Raw genomic sequence first — 21,718 nt, forward strand, 5'->3', positions numbered from 1 at the left:
ACAGCTTGCTATGAGAGGAAACGGACTAACAGTGGAGCCGTATACCGGACATGTCCCAATACAATGGTCAGGCAGGGTCAGGCAATTGCTGACCATCACGCACACCTGACTTCCATTTCACTACCCCACACAGATAACAGGCGCAGCACGAGAGCACACTGAGCGAGGCAAAGCACACAAGAAGCAGGTCCAAGGTGGCAGTTTAACACGAGGAGAAAGACAGCTAAACAGAATAGTATCGCAAGGAGGGAAGTGCCCTTTACCTTTTCGATGAGGAACTTTTACTTTCACAAAACCTTGAGAATAGAGGAAACCAGGTAAAAGAATCCGGCATTGTGTGTCAGAGGTACGTGGGGACCGCCTGCGTTGATAAGCAAGGCTGGGATGATCGCAAGCTACCGTGGTACTGTCTTTGGCTCCTACAACAAAGCAGCACCAGTGAAACCAACACAACCAGTGAGTTGGGGAGACCGATACCAGAACGGTCTGTGTTGAAGCCAAGGTTGCAAGCGGCAACATTGTATGGTGAGCGCTGAAGCGAACAATGTATGAAACGCACGTGATAACCAACGTGAGTAAAATTGAACAACAGATGAGTGATTGAACTTTGAAACCAAGATACTATACCTTTTACAGAGTGGTCCTGCACTGCGTGCATGCTCATTCGAAGATCTCTGTAAGGTATCCAACTGAGAGTTTACAAACGTGGAAGAGTGGCAAAGGACTGTGCATCAAAGTGGTCCTGCGCTGGGTCAAGCAAAATCCTGTGCACATTTGAAAGTCTTCGATGCTGATACTGCCAAGAAAGTTGATGACAAAGTAGATAACGTTGGTCCGATCCTGAACGAGGAAGATCAAGTGAAAGCTTTGGGTTAAAGCAAGTTTGTGTTAGTGTGAATTAAATTGGTCTGAGCCCCAGCAGAGGGAGACTGATTGAACATTGTGTTAAAACGGATCGGATCCCGGCTGGGGTGTATCCGAGGTGAACCGAAATGGAGTATGTGTGAAATCCTCAGAGGAAAATAACTTGTTTGTTGCATCAGGCCCTCTGAAAGAAGAGACTTTGAAAGGCAAAGAGACTTGGACACGGAAGGCCCTGATGCTAATGTTTAAACTGCACCAAAGTCTGTGCTAAGAGAAGCCAAAGTCTGTGCTAAGTGCCAGTGTGCCGCCTTATCCCATGCTGAAAACGTGGGGAAGGGAGGCCAACGGCCTGAATATCCTGACATATAATTTCTTGAACACTTTATTTGCCATAATATTGTTTCCTACGCCATTTTGTATTTAGAGGTAAGGTTTGGCAATATGATTTTTTTTTTTGTATGGGCCCTTTTGTTTTGACAAGACACCACTAGGACTGTTATTATTATTTGATGGTCGTAGCTTGCTCCCATCTTTAGATTTAGATGGGAGTTTTTCAAACCCTTTCGGAAGTTCAATAAACACCCTTGAACTGTGGTCACTTGTGTCCATCTTACTGTTGATACCATGCCTTCCTTACACCGGGAAACCCCTTATAGAGTTAGGGCGAGATAGGTCTTTCTCAAACTCTTCTTTTACTTTAATCTAAGTCCATAACAACCATTAGTACCCGGCAAGGGCGCAATCAGAATGAAAGAGCCATTCTGATTGTCCCTCACCGAGTCGTTACCAGGCCGGGAATCCCTCCATTGGGATTCCACGGCTTTTGTCCCCGGCGGGGGCGTGGCAGCCCCTCAGCCAATGAGGAGGCTCGAAGCAGGGCCATCCCCGCTGAACGCCCCCCCCCCCCCCCAACCAGGGACAGAGGTAAGGCTTTTTTTTTCCCTTCCCTCCCTCCTCCCACCTCCCTCCCTCCCCTCCTCACACCACTTACCTTCAATGCCTTGGTCCCCGGCGGGGGACGATGAAAGGCTCCACACGGCTGGAGACTTCCATCGTCCTTTCCCGTCCCTTGCACCCTCCCAAACCCACTTACCTTCTTTTTTTTCGGCAGCGGACGCGCTGGAAACGCTTCCGTTTCCAGCGCATCCGCTCCCGAAGGCCGCCATGGAAAGGGAAAATGGACTCCGTTTTCCCTTTCCATGGCGGCCATTTTCTTTGACGTCTTTTTTTTTTTTCAGAAACTCTGCATCTGGAATCTTTTCTATCATGTTAATGTTTGAGCACAAGACGGTGCCAAAGTCGTACGGATGGCTACTACCTTCTCCCATGATTACCATTCTTTTTTCCCCTTTTCATTCGGATGACTTTTAGGATTTCGTACTGGGCTTTATTTAATATGTCCCCTGAATTGTTATACTCTTGTGAGTTTTGTACACTAGGGTCATTGAGTAGTGAAGCTTTTTACTTCATGTCCTTGAGATAATGTTTCTGATATGGAGACGGTTACATTATTCTCTATGGCTCAGAAATGAGGCAGACGCAGTAGGCGACTGTGATATTTAAGCACTACGGTTCTCAGTGAGTAAGATACCTCGGACAGAACACAGTAGAGCTATTTCCCTGATGGAGGATGCATACATCCAAAATTCTTTGGATTTGTATTATACCTATGTCCATGAATAAGTCACTTTTTATCTCAACGATTTAGCTACCTTTTTCATAAAAAATGTGAGGAAGTGTTCTGCGGTGCCTGCGTTGGAGAATGCAATTTTGTTGAAGTGCATTATTGCTACACTGCTCCTTTAACAGCTCTGCTACCCTGAAATGGAGCAACTTTAAAAAGCACAACTCTCGCGAAAGCGAAGCGGAAGTGTGAGGAAGTGTTCTGCGGTGTTCCGTGGGGTGAGGAAGGGTGTAGGACCCGAGGCGAAGGAATTCTCCTCGCCCAGAACCAACACGGTAAGCCTCCCCTCCTCTGACCCCTTCCTCGCCTATATCTGCAATTGCCATTACAAGTGGACATTGTTTATTTCCGGACAGCGGAAAAGTGTCTCTTTTCATCTAGTAACTTGTTCCGATGGAAAGCGCTCCCAGCTATTAGTGTTTGCCTTTTCAATACACACCGCATACCGCTTACAAAAGGAACAATAATTTTGCTTTATATTTTTTCTCCACACACTTTGTGTAATTGCCGTCCACCGAAGCTGCCCTATGTTGTTTTAACTAATCAACTGTCATTCCGGCAATTGGACTAGGTGCAAACTCTCTTTGGATTGATTTAAGCAAAGACTTTTCTCTAGAAGACTCAGCGAGTGACTGTGGTATTATTCCACCTTGAGCCAAGCTGTGCCTCATCTTCTCCAAATAACCCAATTAGACCAATTGCAAGCAGCCGTTTTGTATACTGTGTGCATGCTGCCTTTCTCAACTGAAGCTCCCTTGCAATCTTGCTTAAACTAAACAGCTGTCATTTTCACATTTGATGTTGGCGTGAACTGCTTTTGGTATTGATTAAGCAAAGACTCTGCTCATAGAAAACGCGGTAGGTGACTGTGGAGGTATTAATCCTCTTTCAGCCACGCTGTGTTTCATTCTACTAAAGATAATATGAGACCACCAGTGCCCAAGTGAATTGCTAAAGTGTATTTCTGTCTCACTGTCTAGCTGAATAGCGGGAGAGCGGGGTCGGTTTGTGAAGTAAGGTGGATTGATTTTTGTGTTATAATTGCCTTTTGAAATTATTGCGTTTTTATTATTTATTATATTTTCTCTGCATCATGTCTCGACAAATTAATTCATTAAAAACGAGAATGCCCGACCATGTGGTAAACATATACAATCTAGTGCCCCCCTTGACCTAAAAAGCCTTAATTGTTAAGACTTAAAGAAAACAAAGATAGAAAACGGGCGACCTCTCTAAATGTGGATATTCATACCTTTAGTATAACGGATGCCGTGGGGGTAGAAAAAACATCATCTACGCCCCTACAAACTGAGACAAATCTGCCGCCAACATCTATTCCACCAATGGCGGAGACGGTCATGGCTCCTCAGGTGGACTGCACTAGCGTTATAGCTTTGCCTGAGGTTCCAATGACCGCAAATATTGTCTCAGAAGAAGCAGTGATAGATCCAATGACCGCAAATATTGTCTCAGAAAAGGCAGTGACTGATCTAAAAGCGCATATTACTAGTGTGCATTCACAAAAGGCAGGAAGAGAAGTAGCGGACGCTACGATCTCATTAGCCTATACAACAGGCAAACTATGCATTTCTCAAGTAACTACCAATGCTGCGGTTCAAACGGAGGAGTATTCACTTAATGCACCCTCTACCGTGCCGATGTGCTCCGTTGCAGCTCAGCAGATGCTACGAGCTGAATATGGTAAACTAACAGCGGTGGGTGAATTTGGTGATGATACCTTAGCCTCTATGATAGTCTAGTCCACATGATTCCGAAACACCTGAGATAATGTATATATGTTCAAATACGGGCGACTTGATTCAGTTGGCTGATAACTCGCATATACACACAAATTATTGTTTAGAAAATGCACAAAATTTGAATTCTGTCCCGTCAGTTGAGACAGAGAATCCAGAATTATATAAATCACCTGTACTATTTGAAAAATCAACATCAACCATTTCAAATACGTCGTTTGTAGCTCCAACACCTAGACTCACCAGATTTACTGAACCTGATACTAATCATCCTTACTTTATTTGTGACAGTTAGATGCCATATAAAGAAAATAGATTCTCTTTTCCTGAGGCTCCGGCCTTAAATAATACATTGAGTGCCATGAACACAACACTATTGTCCTTAGCAAAGCTGTACGAATCATTGAATGAAAAAATGATATGTCAGAACAGAGACATCCATATGTTACATATGCTACTCAAAAAAGAACAGCAGGCACACAGTCTATTATCTCGTCCCAGTGCACGTAAGATGACTAGTCAATCCATGCAAACAAGTGCAAGTCAAGAACTAGATGCAATGGTAGACTTGCCGCTAAATTCTGTAACTAACCTAAATGCGGCACCAATTGTCATTCAAGAATCGGGTGTTCAATCAATTCCTGCTAATCCGTTCGAGGCCATTACGAAAGGACAATGTACTATGTCTACAATTCAGGAACCATTTATTCAATCAGTACCTGTTGTTATGATCGGGGTAGTCCCGAAGGTAGAGGGTGTAACATTTGCCCCGATGTTCTCTAATCCGAAAGCTCAGTCCGCGGCTTCTATGGGAGGTATTGTACAGGACACTGAACCATTAAATCCACAAATATCGGGCAACAGAAAGTTAAAAGTCAAAAAAGCCGCGAAATTAGTGATCTCGGCCAAGAAAAAACGGAAACTGAACTTAACCATTGAAAATCAGTTTAGGAGAAAAGAAGCTTTAAAATACAAACCACTTGACGACTTGCTTGCCATTGTGACACCTTCATCTCAAAATCTGCTACAGCATAGTGAACAGGTCCCAAGCGTGGCTATTCCTCTACAATGCATAGCCACAGGGGGCCCTCAAAGCTTAGTAGATGTTAACAAAGTGCTAGCCATGAGTTCAGTAGTCGACTCAGCTAAACTTCCAGCTGTGGTTGGAAATGCTGGAAGTTCCACTGTTGATATTATACAAGATTTACGAGCTGAACTACAAGCCTCCTTTGACAAACAGTCTAAGGTAAATGAGGCTCTTGTACAGTGCTATATTGCTCCCACTACCGAGAATGAGCCTAACAAAATGAATGGTACCCATTTACAACCGAATAAAATACATGTAACTAACACGGGTGGTATGTTGCAAGATTTGCGTGAGGAAATTCGTGCTTCATTCGAAAGATATACCAGAGAAAATGAAGCTCTCACGCAAACTATTAGGTCAGCCAATCAGGGTATACGCAATAAATCTGATCAATTTAATCATGATGTCCAAAGGGAAATGCCCAATATTGAGCTCTTGCTAAAAGGTCCTAAAAGATTGCAAACTATAGTACCACATGAGCCTGCGGATCTGGGGACTATGGGTCCCTCATCCACCAGTAGGCCGCTCAAGATCCAACAGAGTGAGCCTACCTCAGGGATGTCCAGGCATCGTGATAATGCGCAATATAAAAATCATCATCGCCTACTTAAAAAAATGTTGTGGCTATCCATTTGCCACATATGATCTCAATCGAGCTAGTTTCCTGAATATCTGTGCGGAAATTACTGCACTCGAAGACATAACATCAGCTGATATCAGCTTGGTAGAATTCGTCAATGATAGAGATCTAACAGAATCACGTTTATTCGTACAATCAAGGGTGGTACTAAACACCTTGTGGCTATCGAGAACGGCATTTTATAACTTGGGCTTCTTATTAACACAAGATGTTATCTCCTATGATCTGAAGCAATTAAATATCAATCTTCCTAAGATCCGAACGTATGGTGATACTGCAATCTCTATGACATCGGTGGCAGGGCAAACGCAAAACGCATGGGCCCCATACAACTGTAATGCGAGATTATAACCATCTCAGAAGTTGGAATCAGTTAGCCTTCTCTCCTGGAACACACGAGGTCACAGACATTTTATTAATAATGGAAAAAACGACCTACTCCAGTTTGACATACTAGTGTTCCAGGAGACATGGCTTTGTGATACACCGGCATGGGACGAGTATAACATCTTTGTGGTACCGGCCATAGAGCCGTTGAAGGGACGTCCCATGTCTGGGTTGTTTATGGCCTTCAGAAAGGATAAGAACATTGAAATTATTTGGCGTAGGTCTCCTTCACCTTGCTTTCAATATGTTAAGATCCAGTATGGGGAAAGTTTTTGTGCTATAGTAAACATCTATTGGGGGGAAAAAACATCTGTCCTCAGATGCTTTTTTTGAAATCCTGACCATGATTCTCGATCAATTATCATTAGATGTAACTATTATCAACACATTCATAATGGGGGACCTGAATTTACATCTTTTATCTCCTAAACATTTGAGATCTATGACTGATGAATGCCGCTGGTTAACTCTAATAACTGATCGAAATTTTGTTATGGTCAATGGTTCATTGCATGGGGATGTTCCTGCTAAACCCACATGGCACAATGCAAATAGCCATGTAATTCTGGATTACATTTTTGTGAATACTCATTTTCTGAATAACATAACTATGTTTTCTCTAAAGTCAACCATTTTGAGTGATCACAGCCCACTACATCTGATATGTGATTGGCCTAAAAGTTAGGAACAGGAAGAGTAACAAGATTAACATTGTGCCTTCAGAGCTGGTTGGGTTAGTTATGCTTTTAGAACTGGCTGGGTTAGTAACAGGAAGAGTTTGTTCATAGGATTAACATTGTGCTTGCCCAAGTCAAGATGGAGCGAAAGAAACTCAATCTGATTGGTTAAAGGAACAATGATATGTTTGGTTTGCCTGATTGGTGGAGAGAACAATGGGTTTGATTCTTGGGAGGTGAGCAAGATTCTAAACTGCCTTTCATCCAGAGAAATTCAGTGGCTGGTTGTGTTTTAGTTAAGCTCCTTAAGTAAGGCCTTTTCAGAGCTCAGAAGATCAACTAAAGAAGTAAGAATTTCGTTTGCTGATCCATTTGAAAGAAGAAGTCATCAGGTGGGATCGTTTCTTTAAAGATTTAAAATTGTCAGTGAACTTTCATTTTTTTAAGAACATTTAAAAAGTTAACCAAATTTCAAAGTCATTTTGAGAAAAGAGACATTTGTTGTTTACGTGTTTTTTGAAGACGCGCGGGTATTCGGAGCGATAGAGCGCGTGTCCAAAAGATTGCGCGAGTGAATTTTAGCGCGTGTCCATTTTAACGTAAATGACGTCTCATGGAAAAGCGCGTGTGGGTTTGCGATAGAGCGCAAGTCCATTTTGGTGAAGCGCGAGTGGTTTTAAGCGCGTGAACTGTTTTACGTGAAATCCATTTCATCTCTCCGCGTGAGTTCGGTAGCGATAGAGCGCGAGTCCATTTTTAACCAGCGCGCGTGATTTTTATCGCGTGTACGTATTTTTTCATGCGCGTGTGTTAAGAATCGCGTGTGGATTTTAAAAGCGTGCGCGTGTGTTTAAGAATCGCGTGTGGATTTTAAAAGCGAGCGCGTGTGTTTGCTAAAAATCGCGTGTGGATTTTTAAACGCGAGCGCGTGTGTTTGCTAAAAATCGCGTGTGTATTTTTAACGCGAGGACAATTCTTCACGTCTTCTGATTTTTACGTGTTTATCGCACACGCTATTTAAGGAAGAAACTATACGTTCTTATGTAAATAAAGAAAACTATTCACACGCATAAGGAAGCAATATTCCAGGAAGTTGAGGAATGCTTATTTTCTTAATGTAATTTATGCAAATGGACTTCAATATTTCAGAGAAAGACTGCCACTATGAAAGCATTGAAAATTACATAAGGTTAAAGAAAACTCTGAAGCAAGAGGAAAGTTTAGTCCAGAAATGGTGTTTGCAAAAAACCATCACTTTAGAATTCTAGAGAGACTAAGTGGTTTGAACTGTATGCACAACACAAGAGACATTTACAAGATATCACACACAGATTAATAGCCTCTAAGTGTTTTACTGAGGTTAAGAGGTAATGAGTTTAGAGTTTATTTAGAATACTTTTAGAAAATAGAATTTTCTTATTACATAAATAACCAGGTGTATTTGTTTACCACAGATACCAGAGCCTACCAGACGGTTGCAGGGCTGCAGTGTCTCCGTTGTTATTTTATCCAAATTCCCCTTTCCCTTTCTTGGGGTTTTCAGCTCAGCTTATAATTAAGGGTTGAGAGGTGAACGCCTAGTGAGGGTCTGTGGGGCCAGCATCAGCTCCTGTGGAATTCAGTCAAGCCGGACCCTGACAAACATGAACGTGTCTAACTTACAGGTTAATAATGCTGGTAATCGTTTAAAATGGACCCAGAGGAAATTAGGCCAGTTCAGAGATCTGCGTGAGAAATACGCTGCTGACAATGAATGTGCTAGTGGTTGCTATGTACATGCCATGCAGCGCTTCTCAACACAGAGGGCACGCCCCCAAAAGAGGCACCATTTCTCACCATCATGCTTTTGACCTCGAAGTAAAACATAGGAAAAGTGAATTAAGAAGGAATGTTAAAAAACTAACAAATGAGTATGTTTCCAACCTAGGGTCTAATCAAGACCAGATCAAACGACTAAAAAGGGAGTATAAAAATTGGATTAGAAGCCGGCGTGCCTCCCAATATCAACATGATGGAGAGGTAATGATGAAGCAAATCATCCTTAAATCATCAGGAGGCATATGGGCATTGCTAGATTAAACTTTAATCAAAAACCAACATGCATTACAGGTGAATTCCATCTCACAGCATTCCTGGAGAGTCTTCTATGGTAATATATATACTACACCTTTTTCAGATCCCGGTCTAATCTGGGATAGCATTGCAGTCAATCATAATGTTAATTTTGATCGCGAGGACATATTCTTTCCTATATCAAAACTGAGTGTATCCAGAGCTGCTGGGCCAGATGGCTTGCACAATGCCATGATAAAACAAAATAAACACCTGTGGTCGGATATATTATATTACATGTTTAAGCACATTATGATGACAGGTCTTGTGCCCCTGAATTGGAAAACATCAATTATTCTCCCTATATTTAAGAAGGGAGACATGGCAAATCCGGCCTCGTATAGACCTATTGCTTTGTTGGACTGTCCGGGAATCTTTTTTGCCCGTATGATCTTGGGTGAATTTAATCGATGGCTAAACCATCTAAACCATAGAGATCCCTTTCAGACAGGGTTCATCCCTGGCCTAGGCACTGCTATTAAATTAATTGAATGATGTTAATTTTATCCATTTATTTTAAATTTTGTAATAAATATATTGAAAGGTCAGGTTTTACTGATCAAAACAACAATAAAAAAAAATTAAAAAATGGTGTGACGATTATCCGACTTTTCATTGATGGTGCAATAACAAAGAGTACCTATATATGTATTTTTAGAGTGATGTTCACCCAGCTTTTGACAAAGTGTTGCCAGAAGAGCCAGTGTTGTCTTGAGATATGTTTCCCATTCTGAGGCCGATCCAATAAGCCTCCAGCATCTTGCTTGCCTGAAGAATCAGAAAAGGAAAAGAAGTCGGTCTCCTCCGGCCTCTGAGGAACTGGTGAGATACCATTCTGAAAACTTGTGGAGCAACCAGAACAAACGATTCACCTCTTCAAATGTGTGGTCCTATTTTACACAGGGTTTCAGAGGCCTCAATTTCATAACCATTTTTCAATTTATGACTCCAAGGATAAATATAAAGCTGATAATCGGGGGTGTGAGGGGGGCATTGATTTTGGAAAATTCTTGTGGTCCTAACAACTCTCTAGAAGTATCTTTCCTGTATCCTTCTTCATCCCCATAGGACAATATTCTGGAATTCTCCAAGATATTGCTGCGGGAGGGTGACACATTGATAAGTTTGATGCATACTTGTGTGTGAATACCACACAATCAGAATCTGACTGACATTACTCCATTGGGTACTCTTTACATGGATGCCAGGCTTGGGGGCTGCACCCACAACTTTGAAAAATATTAAGAACCTTGGAGTAAAGTTTGGTACTGATCTTTCTTAATAGCCACCTCTGTCTCCTGATGCTGAAGGAGGAGTCCTGCTCCTGTGGCCTAACTACTGGGTAGAAGTCCTAGGTCCCATACTTTCAGCATTGCTATTTAGACTGAATTGCAAAAGTCTATTTTCAAAGGATTTACAAAAGCTCCAGAAGATCCTGAACAAAGCTACTAGGCTCTTTGTGAACCTGAGAGAAGCAGACCACGCCTTCTCACTTTGGAAAGTCCTGCACTGGCTATTGATTGAGCAACACTTGAAGTTAAACTCCTCAGCATTATTTACAAAGCCTACATGGGGGAAAGACTGGTTTACTTGTTAAAATTAACCCACATTGTATTGGTGAAGGGTATGAAATCTTATGTTTCAAAAGAAGAAAATATTTGATTTTTAAATCTGATTTTGAAAGTGTCCCAAAGGATAAATGGGATGAAAGTGTTGATCAGGGAGAGAAAATGTGGGGACTTGCCCAGAAATGTCAAGGGAAGCTTTAAGACAAAATCAGACCACTTCGAAAGACCCCAATACGAAAGGAGCAGAATTCCAGAACAAGAAATTCATAGATCCTATTATGTCCTAAGGAAGCTTCAGGTGAAACCACTTGCCTGGATACATTTAAGTTAAGGACACAGTGAGAAAACGGTTGAGCTACAGTGCCCCCAGATGTGAAACACCTAATAACGGAGCTACCCAGCCTACCAGACTCCATGAAAGAGGTATTATTCAAGGAAGCATACCCTTGACATAACTTTGATCCCCTTGTCACCTGAGTATTTGTATTTATTGGTTTATATAGCGCTTTACACCAAAGTGCTGTACAATTGAACAACGTAATACATAAAACATAAACAATGTAACGGTACAAGCAAACTACAATGTGAATCAGTCAACAAAACAGTAAGAAGAGCAATTAACTGAAGGGAATAGGGAGAGTAGAGGAGTAGGACTGGATGGGGGGAGGGGGATGAGTAGGAGGAGGGAAGGGGAAAAGGTAAGAGTGGGGAGGGAGGGGAAGGAGATGGTCAAGGGGAAAGATAAAGGAGGTAGGGGAGGCGGGAAGGGGTTTCAAGGAGGAGAGATTTAAGGGAGGTGCGGAATGAGGAGAAGGTGGGGGTAGAGCGGATTGCAAGAGGTAGGGAGTTGCAGTGCAGGGGGTCTAGGAGTTTGAAGGAGCGGAAACGGGAGGGGGCACAAGGGGACGGAGGTACAGTGAGAAGGAAATGGTCAGCAGACCGAAGGGAACGGGAGGGAGTGTAGAAAGAGAAGAGGGAGGAGAGATAAGGGGGAACAAGACAATGGAGAGAGTTGAAGAGGGGCAGAGAAAGTGAAATTTAAGTTGGGAGTGAAATGGAAGCCAGCCAAGGAAAGAGAGTGAAGTAGAGATGGAGTCACGGGAGGTAAGGAGACAGAGGGTACGAACAGCACAATAGTAGATAGATTTGAGGGGAGCGAGATGAGAAGTAGGTAGTCCAAAGAATAAGGAAGAGCAGTAGAAGAGGCGGGAGAAGATTAAAAGTTTGGTAGCATGGAAGGCGAGAGAGGGACGGACTTTGCGAATATTGAAGAGGTGTAGCGACAGGTGCGAGAAGTGAGAGAGATGGTGGGAGAGAGGAGTCAAAGTGAATGCCTAAATTACGAGCATGGAGAGTGATGGGGAGATTAGAGGGAGGAAAGCGAATGAAAGGTGGAGGAGAGGGAGGGGGAAGAGAGTTGGAGGGAAAGAATACGACTTCAGTCTTGTCAGTGTTAAGGGAGAGAAAGCGGGAAGGCATCCAGTTCTTTATGGCAGTAAGGCAGGAAGAAAGTTTTAGGTGGAGGTCAGTTGAGAAAGAGGAGAAAGAAAGGAACAGTTGAGTTTCCTCAGCATAGAAATGGTGGGAGATGCTAAACAAGGAGATAACGGGCTAGGAGGGAGGTGTATAGAGAGAAGAGGAAAGGTCCAAGCACCGAACCTTGAGGTATGCCGCATTCTAGCGGTTGGGTTGGAGAGGACCGGCCACCCCAGGAAACAGTAAAAGAGCAGGAAGAGAGGGAAGAGGATAACCAGTTGAGAACAGTCTTTGAACCCAAAGGAAGTAAGAGTGTGGAGAAGAAGGGGATGATCGACAGTGTCGAAGGCAGTGCAGAGGTCGAGGAGAATAAGGATGGAGGATTGCTTAGAGTGTCGGGTAGAGAGGAGGGAGTTAAGGATATAGGTGAGAGCAGTTTCAGGAGAGTGTTTAGGATGGACGCCAGATTGGGAGGGGGATAGGAGAGAGAGATTGGTGACAAAGGATGAGAGCTGAGAGTAGGCGAGGCGCTTGAGAAGCTTGGAGAGGAATGGAAGAAGAGAGATAGGTCGGAAGTTAGAGGTGAGAAGGGGATCAGCAGAAGGTTTCTTCAGAATAGGGATGATCGTGGCATGTTTGAAAGCAGAGGGAACGGTTGCTGAGGAAAGACAGATGTTGAAGAAGGAAGTAAGGTAGGGAATAAGAAGATGGTATATCTTAGGGTTAAGAAGGGATGGGAGCGGGTCAGTTGGGGCGGACGTGGGGTGGGCTTTGGAGAGGAGGGTGGATACTTCAAAAGGGGAGATAGGAGAGAAGTAGGACATGCAGGATGAGGGAGGGGAGGGGAGAAGAGGGGAAATCCAAGGAGCAGTTGATTTTTTTTCCGAAGGGTAAGACTCTTGGAGGAGAAGTTGTTAGCAAAGTCAGAGGGAGAAAGTGTAGAGGAGGAGGAGGGATCAGAAGTGGGAGGGGAGAGAAGTCGAGAGAGAGTTTGGAAGATACGGTGAGGGTGGGAGGCTTGTGAGTGGAGAAGGTTAGAGTTGTAGGAGCGTTTAGCCGAGGCAAGACAAGAGTCAGAGAGCGTGGTAAGAGAAATAGGAGGTCTGGTTGGAAAGCGAGGGAATTTTGAGCCAGAGTGTGTCAAGACGTCGGAGAAGGCACCGCATAGAGAGGAGTTGAGGAGTGAGCCAAGGTTGAGAGGGTTTCCGGGTTGGGCGGAAGAGATAAAGGGGATAAAGTTGATCAAGGGAAGAGGAAATAGAAGAGGAAAGAGAGGATAGAGCATCATTCGCTGACAATAAAGAGAAGTCTTGGAGAGAGGGGAGAGAAGAAGAGCAAGTGTTAATAAAGAGGGAAGGATCAAAGTTGCGAAGGCCACGCCGTGAGAAGATGGGAGGAGAGGGCCTAGTAGAGGAGGAATGTGTCAGGGGAGAAAGGGAGAAGGAGAGTAAGGCATGATCGGCGAGATAGACAGGGAGAGTAGAGACTGGGGAAGAGGGGTAGGAAGAATTGAAGATGAGGTCAATAGTGGAGCCAGAGGAATGAGTGGGGGAAGAAGGAAGTGGGGAAAGGAGATGGGAGTCAAGGATGGAGAAGAGGGAAGAGGAATGAGGGGGAGAAGGGAGGTGAAGATTAAAGTCGCCACATACAGTTAGAGGAGAGGGGGAGTCAGAGATAAGCGAGAGGAGGTGATCAAGATCTTCATAGAAGGAAGAAAGAGGGCCAGGGGGACGATGGATGATTAGAAAGGAAATGGGGTGAGGAGAGGAGAAAGAAATTCAAAGGAAGGGAAAGAAGGAAGAGGTGGAGGAAAGGTATTTGGGGTGGTAGAGGAGGCCATTGCCTCCGCCGCGGCCAGTAGCGTGAGAGATATGAGAAAAGGAGGACGAGGAGGTGGTTAGGGAAGCGGGGACAGAAGTGTTATGGGGGGATCCAGGTTTCAGTTAGACATAGGAAATGAAGGTTGAGACGAGAGAATATGTCGAACTGCTGCAGTCTTGTTGCAGATGGATCTGGCGTTCCAGAGCGCCATGTTCATTAGGCTGGAGTAATGAGCGGTCGGGGGGATAAAGAAGATTAGGACGGTGAGAGAGGGTAGGTGTGTGACAGGAGGAGTGTGGGAGGGGATAGAAGAGGGGACTGGGCATGAGGAGGGAAAAAGAGTAGGAGGGAGAGGAGAAGGTGGGGAGAGTGAGTGAGGGAGGGGGAGGGAAGGGAAGAGAAGGGAAGAGAGGGTGGTAAAAAAGAGAATTGGCAGGTCACATAACAGGAATCAGAGAAACGTGGAGCTATGAAGGTCCGTTGGTGTTGAGACTTGTGATGGCGAGAACAGGGACCAGTGTAGCAGCTTCTTGAAGAGTCGGCACTCTATGGACACGCTTAGATGAGGAAGGGGAAGAGGATTAACAGCAGGGGCTGAGCAGTAGGAGGTAGGCAAGTGTGATACTTGCTGGGTCTGAGTTGAAGGGGAAGCGGGGGGTCAAGTAGGAGGGACTGTATGGTATGTGGCAGGTGAGTGCCTGTGAGGAGGAGAGCCAGTAGATGACACGTTCTAGGACTGGACGGTGGAGAGGGTAGACGGGCGTCCCAAGTAGTCAGGAGACTATGGAGAGAGTGGAGGGCAGCTGGGCAGGAGGAGGCTGTATGGTGTGTGGCAGGTGAGAGCCTGTGAGGAAGACGGCCAGTGGATGTCACGTTCCAGGACTGGACGGTGGAGAGGGTAGATGGGCGTCCCAAGTAGTCAGGAGACTATGGAGAGAGTGGAGGGCAGCTGGGTAGGAGGAGGCTGTTCAGGGAGAAGCTGGGATCTTCCGACATGTGGGCCAGAATGGAGCTGACGTGGACAATGGATCAGTCGTAGGTAGTAGGTAAGACGGTCCAGATGCAGAATGTAGCGGCTCCTGCCGCTGTCAGAAGGGAGCCCACGGCAAACACGCCTGATACGGGAGGTGGGAAGTAGACATGGGGCCCAGATGGTACTGGCGTGGACAATGGTGCAGCTGTAGACAGTGGAGGAGGCTAGGTCAGTCCAGGTGCAGAATGTGGAGGCTCCTGCCGCTGCCAGGTGGGAGCCCACAGCAGACACGTCTGGCACGGGGTGAGGAATCAGGGTCTTGCCCTAGAACAAGATGGCGGCCCTGGGTGGAGTGCTGCTGCAGTTGGAAGTTCTGGATCAAGAGCGTGGCCCCCGGCAGGAGAGGCGGACAGAGGTGCCGGGGCGGAGTGTAAGCACCGGCGGCAAGCACCAGATGGAAGTCCCAGTACCAGCGGCCGCAGATGGATGACTGGAGCCAGAATGGAGACGCAGACAGCCAGCACCTGTCGCTGCAGGCGGAAGCGCAGGGTCCAGGGAGGTGACCACAGGCAGTCTAGGGTAGGCTGGTCGATAAGGTGAACCTGGGCAGCCGCACCTACTCCTGAGCAGAGGCACCAGATTATGGATAAAGGCACCAGTGGAAGGGCCCAGGCAGCTGAAGCAGGCGGACTGATGCCGCGATCCTGGTCAGCTGCGCCTGTTCTTGAGCGGGGAAGGCCGCAGGCGGAGGCACCAGGACCAGTATGGAGGCACCGGCGTAAGATCCCAGGCAGCCGAGGTGGGCAGGCGGATGTCGCGATCCTGGGCAGCCGCGTCTGCTATTCAGCGGGGAGGGCAGCAGGTGGGTGCACCGGCGGAGGATCTCGGGCAGATGAGGCGGGCGGGCTGATGCCGCGATCCTGGGCAGCCGCACCTGAATTGAGCGGGGAGAGCCCATTTGGATTTGAAAATCCATCCCCTCCTAGTAGAGAGCATGCTGCTCATACCAGACTTTGATCCGTTACCAAGGCTATATTTCGATGAATGTTTGTTCAAGTTACTTGGCAATCGATTGTAACCTGGGTTTTCACAACCTGTACTGCAGGATGAAAGACAAGCACAGGCATTAGCTAAACATAAAACGAAATATGAAAGTTAATTATGCTAGGAGGCTAAAGAACAGTCTCATGTTTTGGAGAAGCCTTATTCCAATCGATCTAGCAAATCATTAAGTTAGCCACTGGAAAGGATAGGCCAAGTTAAGGGGACACAGCCCTTTCAGCTCCACCAGACTTGCAAACTCTGTAGTGCAGGGTGCTCCAGCTAGGCATCCCGCGGTATAACACTAAAAACAAAGTTATCCTGTAAAAATGTAGCCAACAATAATGTAGTTAGTGAAAAAGTCGTGGTGAAAATACCTCCACTTTGAAAATGTTGCCAAGCAACAAGTAGTCAAAAATGCAGCTGAAAAGTATCCAAAAATGTTGTGCTGCTTGTTCATTGTTAGGGTTACGGAGGGTTTTGCAGGCTTGCAATTGCCTGGTTTAGGGTTAGAGTAAATATGGTGGGGTTTGGTTAGTGGTTAGGGTCGATGAAGTGTCAGGATATGGGTTAGGGTAATCGTTAAAGGGATAGAGGTTGGAAAGGGCTGGTGATGTTGACGTAGGATAGTGGTTAAGGTAAAGTTAGCATTAGGGTAAGTGTTACAGTTGCAGTTAGGATAAGGTTAGTATTACAGCAAGGGTTTGGGTTAGGGCATGGGCTGTGTAATTGCTGGCGAGCTTGTGATGGGGTTGGAGATGAGTTCACTGTTTTCTATTTATTTTGCATTCAGTAATATGCAAATAAAATGTTTGAACACGCTGCGGGTTAGTGTTCTGTGAGAGTTCAGGGTTGGATAAGGGTTGGAATTAGTTAGGGGAAGGTTTAGGAATAGTTAGGGTGATCGTTAGAGCCTTGGGTCATATTTAGGGTTACAACCTTTGTGTATTTAGAAAAATCTTTTTTGGTGACCTAATTTCTGGAAACATTTTCACGCTTTGCATTGCTTGTATTGAATGATTACATTTTTTTAAACTACTTTTTACGGACTACATTTTCACATGACTACATTTTCCTGGGGACATTTTCACATAGAACCAAAAAACGGATTCCATGGAAAGGTAGATTTTTGCTTTGGGAGGTTTAGCTTTGAGAGCCTGTAGTTTCTACCTAAACATTGAACCTTTTGCTGGGATGGTAAATGACCAAGTACTTGTTTTGCACTGGTCTCGGCATGTTAAAGGGTTGGTTAATGATTATAGTGTGGTGCAAATCAAACATGCACGAAATGCACAAAGAAGGCCGTCCATAAACATACATATGTTTAGGCAAAGTAGAAATACATATTGGTGATTCTCAGGGTTGCCTGGTTCAGCTAAGTATTTTTTCCAGCAATACATGAGTATCAAGGATTGTGACGGCAGCAGTTTCCACTCCATAGATTCCCTTTACTAGACCAGGACCAGCCACAGTACTTCGGACTGCCAATGGTAATGCTGACCTTATCCCCAGCAGTTGCCAAGCTTTGTTAGCGGGTTTGTCCTCCATAGATCACACACCCTGTTTTGGGGCTGGTAGTTAGCTTCTTGTAAAGCGAAGGCGACAGAGCTTAACTCAGATGGATGGGTCTAGATTTGCCACTCCAGCACTCTTATTCCTTGTTGGTCATCTTGCTAGAATGCAGGTCATTCTCAGATACTGCTTCAAGGGATGGAGCCTATGCTCTGGAAACTGTTGGTATTTCTGTTGTTCTAATGGAACGTATATTGTTTATCTAGTTGTCTCCAAAAAGAGCAGTGGTCTTCAGCTAATTTTAAACCGGTTTCTGATGATGTAAAAAGAATTATGGATGATGATCATAGCTGTTACATTTAAGCTTTATACTTGGTGGGTAGCCTGGTGGCCATCTGACACTGATCTCTATTAAACATTGGCACGGCATGTTCCTGTATGTTGTGACGGGTGCGGGCTACCAGCTGTATTGTTTTGGTCTGACATTATTCACAGTGGTCTTTACAGAAATCCTCTTGGTGGTAGCGGCTTGCCTCAGAAGGGAGAGAATGCAAGATTGTCTCCTACCTAAACTATTTGTAGTTTGATAAGACAAAAGATTCTTGACAATGCAGAAGCAGCTGCAGAAGTCATGTGTTTTTCACCGTAAACCTGTTTCTTTATATCAATCTGGCAAATTCTTCAGCAGTTATCGCAGCATTAGCAGTTCATTTTTCTAGAGAGTAGTCATATGAAAAACGTTCCCCTAAAATGATTGCTCTAAAGCATCGTGTAATTGTTACTACAGCCGGGTCTGCAAGTATGGTCAAACGAATTCTGGTGCCGCCTCTTAGACAGCATTATCATATCCTGCTCAGTGAACAGGTGCACTTCAGTGGTGGTCGATTGCAGACCATCTTCTCAGTAGGAGCCCTTCAGTGAAAGGTGACAGTTCAGAAGATGAAATGAGGTAAACAAAGTCCAATGCTTTGGTAAATATTGACGTGGAAACTTTTCAAAATGGAATTGCACCACAGCCACATCTGTTGGTTGTAATGCAGTGAAACTGTGTTCACGTGGTTAGCGCAAGTGTAATATTTGGCAATATGAATGCACTGCTTTCAAATATAAAATGAATACAGATACTTGGTCAAATGCATGTAATGCTAATAACAACATAATGAAACCTATTAGCACCTACTCACATTAGCAATGCTTGCGGAAGGTTAGTTTGCTTAAAAATGCATGTTCATAAATTGCTCACTGTAAACGTCTGTTTTGTTAAAGAACAAGTATTGGAGGGAAACTGGGCTATTTCCTCATCGAGCTATGTACCTATATTGTTACTGAATGAGAAGGGTAAATACAAACTTGCAATGAGTTGGGTGATCAGCTGGCTTTGTCCACCTTTAAATGACAGTAACCCTGGGTCATAGTACTCAAAAATAGAGAAAGGAAACTAGGGGACCTAAGGCACTACATTCCCAATCGTTATGTACCAATTCATCACTATGAATTGTATTTTTGTTGCAATAGAAATTAAAAAAGCAGAACTCTACAATATGTTTGTGCATAATCTTCTTTACTGGTATGCCGCTGACACGTTTTTCAACCTACACATAAAGGTCTTCAAGGCTTAACTTACTACTAGTTAATTGCCAATTACATGATTTGCAGAAGAGATAAAGAAATGTCAACATGGACCCGTACAAATTATACGTTACCACAGAGATTATGTTCCATGAAGACGGGTACATCCATCAGTATTTGCATGGCGCAATTCAGTTTCCAGTCTCCGCATGGGTTATAGCAGAAAGAAGGAAAAGACAAAAGAACAGTAACAATATTTCCAAAATCTCTAATTATGGATTTCAAAAGCCTAACATACACTAGCAAGACCATGTATTGCTATTATTATTCACCACATACTTGTAAAGCATGCTCTTCTCCACCACCATTCACGTGCGTCCACCACTGGCGCATCAACAGATTGTATTTCGAGTGAATATATTTTTTCCCGCCCCTACAGGTGTCACCTTGTGATCCCTCTCCCAGATCCACCATTGTGCAAATAACTGTAAGCGAAGTGTGCTCTCATGTCTCAATTACTAGCAAGTTTGGTAAAATTACTGTTTATTGAATTCAAGAAATTGACTCAAATGACGTCTCACTTCCAAGTGAAAGTTCAGTACTCTAACAGCTCATGGACTAAATGCCCAAAAAATGAAAAAGTGGGCAGTCAGTGCCCTCCATTATTCAGAAAGTGATGAGTGTAATTCGGGTCTTTGGCATTTCCTCATCCGATAGCCATCTCGCAACATATTTCAGATGTTAACGCAGTACCCTCCACTCCACGTAGTGTTCGCAAGGCTATTTTACTTCTGCCATTGGCCCATAATGTTCCCACTATGGTGTCTAATTCTCTAAAAAAAGAACTTTGTGGGATGTGGTACGGAATATTGGCAAAGTAATAGAAGAATTGGGGCAGTAGCATAATTTTAATAATGGTCCATTACCCCATCAGGGCTAAGGGCAATCTCTTCCAAAACGCAATGGATTTTCCTAGCTTCAAAAGTGTTTTGTGTGTGTTGTTTTTATGTGTCATGTGGCCTATGGTAACCGTCTATTCTCCGGTATTTCAAATGATGATGGTACCATGTCAGTTGTCTTTTCGGGTCCGTAGTTTGAATGTGTCGAGCTTTGTGGCCTAGGGACTAGTGGTTTCAACCTAATGGCCTAATGGCTTTTAAGCTTTCCAGCAGTTTTGTGTCAATGTTTAAATCTAAATGAGCGCGGATCAGAGGGACCCGGCTTCAGAATGGGAACTATTAGGACTTCTCTAATCGTTTTATGCTGCCTCCCGCCCCCCTTGTGTAATAGGTATGTAAGTATGTTTGCAGTAATTGGTCCATTATTTGGTTGTGAAATGTTTTATGAAATTCCGTAGGGAAACCATCAGTTCCAGGGATTTTGCTGCTCTAGAGTGCGTTCAGTGTTGTTTCCAGTCTTGCAGTATCACTGGTTTATTGAGGACTTTCGGGTGGTCTATGATGTCTAAGTTGTCATCTATTTTCTCCTGTGAGGTCTGTTGCAGTCGGCTTTATAGTGTTTCACAGTAGGATTTAAATGCTCTATTGTATGTCCTGCTGTTTATAGCATATTTTGCCTTTGTCTACATGCAAGGAGGTTATGGAACTGTTTGTTAACGTTATGGCTTTGCATCCAATTTCTCCTGAAATGTGTGCTGTAAATTGCCATATCTCATTCTACTATTTAAAAAACGTTTGTGAAATGAACATCCCACCAAACATCCTGTGGGTTCAGGCATGCTCACTGAGTGCCTTTTTGCACTAATTTCGGGTAAAACATTTACACCACAACTTTTCAAAAAGGCACTAGCTGCCACTCTTTACAATCCAGGTAATTTACGTAGGCAGTGCAGCCCGCAAGATGTGCATTGGCATCCACACCATCTCACTGTCCGATTGAGTTTGACAGGCCTGGTTTTTAAGTCTTTGCTAAACACGCAAATGAACGGATAAGTGTATCACTTAGAAAAGGGGTATCTATCATGCACGTTTCCTTTCTCATGAATACTCTATTTTTTACATATTCACCTCCATCCTCCCCCGATTCCTGAGCATTGTCTGCTTAATGGATTTGATTGATGTTATGGTTCTGAACATTGCTTCACCATTTCCTTGCATCTGTGAATGGTATATAAAGGCTGAATTGACATTTCCGGTTTGGATGGGGCTTGTAGCAGCACATGCAACTTATAGCATGACCCACATATGCATGTCCACTCTAAGACACTACTTTTAGTGGCACACTTGGTGAGATTGATATGGGTAATCTGCAGAAAGACGGACCCATCAGATAACATGTTACCAAAAGAAAGTAACAGTGGTTCTCATTCATTCCTTGGCTTTTTTCCATTTTTGTTTGGGTCTGCTATTTCCGGTTTCCCATATTCACCCCTTGAGTGTTCTCTCATGCAGCCTTTTCTTCCTACATTTCTCTACTCTGTCACCTAAGCTCTCATGTGTTCTTCTTTTAGCTCCTCTGCATAGCTCCACCTGTGTTCTTTTCCTTCGGACATCTGTGATGTCACTAAAATTGCTTTTCACATTTTTTTCA

At 44.2% G+C, this 21,718-nt stretch overlaps 1 protein-coding gene across 1 annotated transcript in view; it reads left to right on the forward strand.

The window, feature by feature from the left end:
* The window catches only part of KAT6A (lysine acetyltransferase 6A), a 1,549,616-nt gene that overhangs the window by 944,766 nt on the left and 583,132 nt on the right, over positions 1-21,718 (forward strand). The window lies entirely within an intron of this gene.

Source organism: Ambystoma mexicanum, chromosome 10 (assembly GCF_040938575.1).
Source record: "Ambystoma mexicanum isolate Mex_15411 chromosome 10, UKY_AmexF1_1, whole genome shotgun sequence".
NCBI lineage: Eukaryota > Metazoa > Chordata > Amphibia > Caudata > Ambystomatidae > Ambystoma > Ambystoma mexicanum.